Source organism: Octopus sinensis, linkage group LG11, assembly GCF_006345805.1.
Source record: "Octopus sinensis linkage group LG11, ASM634580v1, whole genome shotgun sequence".
NCBI lineage: Eukaryota > Metazoa > Mollusca > Cephalopoda > Octopoda > Octopodidae > Octopus > Octopus sinensis.
This window is the reverse complement of record NC_043007.1, coordinates 47898610-47902009: the sequence shown is the minus strand read 5'-3', so window position 1 is coordinate 47902009 and position 3400 is coordinate 47898610.

Sequence of the window (3400 nt, the reverse complement as noted above, 5' to 3'; positions counted from 1 at the left end):
AACCATGTGGTTGGTAAGCAAGCTACTTTATTTCAAAAATTTTGCCATAAATGCGTGATACAAAGTAGCTTGCGAGCTGGGCAAAGACATTGATGAAACGATGATATTAATAGGAGAAGACAAAAACGTCCTCCGATTTTTTGCTTCTCTAAAACATTATTCTCTTCTTTTTTCACAGAAAAAGACACGACGAGGTAATGAACCTCTTCAGTTTTACAAATTTTGGACTAATAGTCCATTTAAAAATTGGGGCGTTAAGCCTCTTAAACACAATAACATGCAATAAACATTAAACATTATACAATAAACATTATAACGCTGAGGCTTTTCAACCTGCCCGACATCGCTTGTGCCCGTATACTCCGCCACAAGCGATATTCCTCATCGAGTCCCTGCAGCCTATACCTCACAGACAACGTTATGACTTCCACAGCTATCTGCAGAGGCCATTCGGGATCCTGTGTAAAGGTTAACGGTACTTATGATGCTTTTCTACCACCTCTTCTACCTCTCCGCCACAGAAGAAGACCAATAGTTCATCTTCTTCCGGGTTCTAGGCAGTCAATTCTACTGTTGGCGGCACAATTCTCTTCAGCAGTGTCTTTTCCCCTGCCGGTGGCACAACCCCTACCGGCAAGGTTCCGGGACATTCCGGTGCTATGTCACCGACTGCCGGCAATGTCCCGATTCTCTTCCTCTTCCTCTTTTCTTTTCTCTGAACTGAGGGAGGGTGCGTCTCCTCCGTGACCGGGAGATTCGCCTCCCTTCCCTCATCCCTAGGATCCTTCGGTGAGCACCCATTGTTGCTCACCTTCTTCCTCTTGCGGCCCTTCTTTGAGGAGTCCTCCGTCTCCTAGACCGCCTTCGTTCCTTCTTCTACTGAGGTCTCAATCAACTGTTCCAAGACTTTACTTTGTTCCTGAGGACAGTTTTTCTTTATATGGCCAGGCTCCAGGCATCAATGACACCTGGGTGGGTGGTGACCCTCAAGAATCACCGGGTACTTGCACCCGGCCATTTTCAAAAAATCTGGCATAACCAGATTCATGGCTGATTGGGTCCACAGGGTCAAAACAGCTTTTGACCCAACCCAATTAGCCGCAGGAAGAATTTTTTCATTGAGGAACCTGGCGCCGCTTCCACCCAGACCCCGACGGATAGTATCCTCTATCCACTGGGTTGAATTCCGGGTAACAAACCACAGACCCAAGCCCTCGTCAATTTTTTTTTTTTACTGCTGAGTAAAAAGCAAGCAGCGTTTTAAAACATGAAATTCATCACAATATATTTCAACAATGCTGAAATTTTATTCATCAAAGTAAATACCATTACAATCAACACATTTTTGCCAACAAGTTACAAGTTTGTTTATTCCGATAATATAAAAATATGGGGTTCTGGATCTGATGAACTCTTTGAACGCACTGTCAGCATCGGTTTGATTTTTTAATTCCTTCTCACGCAGGAAACCATCAAGGTGCTTGAAAAAGTAGTGGTCGGTATGAGAAAGGTCTGGGGAATAAGCTGAATGGGAAAAACTTCGTAGCCAAGTTCTCTCAACTTCTGGAACATCATTAATGAAACGTATGGTCGAGCACTGTCATGAAAAATGATTGGCCTTCTTCTGTTGAACAGTCTGGGACGGAGGAATAGAAGCTTTTCGTTCATTTTGGCAATTTCATGGCAATGTTTCTGCAGCAATAATTTTTTTCAGGTTTTAAGAAGTTATAGTGGATGAGTCCAGCAGTACGCCAACAAAAAATCACCATAACTGTCTTTATGAAGAACTCAGGTTTAGGCAAGGTTTTCGGCACTTCATTTTTGTCCAGCCAATGCGAAGAACGTCTTTTATTATTGTACAGAATCCGCTTTTCATTGCATGTTACAATACTGTCGAGTAATGGTCTGGTTACGGAGAAGAAGCGACGAGCAAATTTCATATCTGTGCATTTTCTGATTTTCCTTCAAATCGTGTGGTACACTTTGTCGTGCTTTTTGGATTTTCCGATCGCATGCAAATGGCTGCAGGCAGTTTTCTGGTTAACGTGAAGTTCTTTTGCCAGTTCTCAAGTTGTTTTATGTGGATCTTTCTCAACGACGGTCTTTAAATGATCGTCATCGATGACAGATGGGCATCCGCTACGTTCACGATCTTTAAGGCTCAGGTCTCCACTGCGAAATCGTTTAAACCATTTTCGAACTGATCATTTCCTCTGGTCATTTCCTCACCAAATTTTTCAGCTGCTTTACCTCCTTTTTTGAAGTTGAACAGCAAAATTGCTCGAATATCGCGCTTTGACTGTAAGTTTAGAGGGAATACTTGATAAGTGTAAGCACCTGTATATACCAGATAGTGGCAGAGGTGTTAGAACATATCAAACATAAATTGAAAATGGAACACAAAGGACATCGCGGTACGCGTGTTTCAAGCTTTATAAACAATCTGTTATTACATCAGCATAGGTATATTATTGATATAAAAGATGGTAAACATTGTTAGTCCAAAGATTACATCACAAAATAAAAAGTACACGTAGTATTACCCATTATAATGGGTTTGTCATATCTCTTTGAAAAGGTATATTTGTATAAAGGTTCGTTGGATTTCAAAATCTGCCCATACTGTACCACTATACGGCATAGAGTGAATGTTAAATAGATTGGATTGAGTTTATATTTAATAAGCGTGTATAAGTAATGGTATTAAGTAACAAGTTGAAATGAAGGATGATCAATGAAGGAAATGATTTAAGAAGAAAAGAAATAAATATATCAGTGATAAAAGGGAGTAGCAAATTAACAATAAATGAAATAATTGATATAGAGATATAAGGTTCTGTAGGAATAGAGTTTTGTAAGAATCATTTTTTAAAAATAGAGTTTTACAAGAATCATTAAAAAAAATAATAGTGAAACAGCATTAGAAGTAGTAAAAATACTGACAGAATAAATCGGTGATATTAGAAAGATGTAAAATATCAAAACTATCAAAACCCATCAAATATATTTGGAAATGCATAAAATATACTTGACAAGATATATATAAAAAGATAAATAATTATGGGTTACCAAGAGGTAAAATAAAATGAAGGGGTAAAAAAGCAAAGTGAAAATGTAAAGAATAAAATTAAATGAAATGAAGTACGAAGAAAAATTTTAATAATAGTAATAATATAATAGTAATTGGAGAAATTTCAAGTCTATCCACTTGTGTAAATTATACTCTTATTTCAATTGTTTAGGAAGTGTTATATGAAGTTAAAAGAGTTTAGGTTCCTATCCACCAATGATTACTAGTATAATATTGTTATAAACATCATTGAAGTTATTAGTGTTAGCTAATAGGACCTACGTGTACGGTAACGATATTCTAAATTTTAGAGTCAGTGACTAAATTATT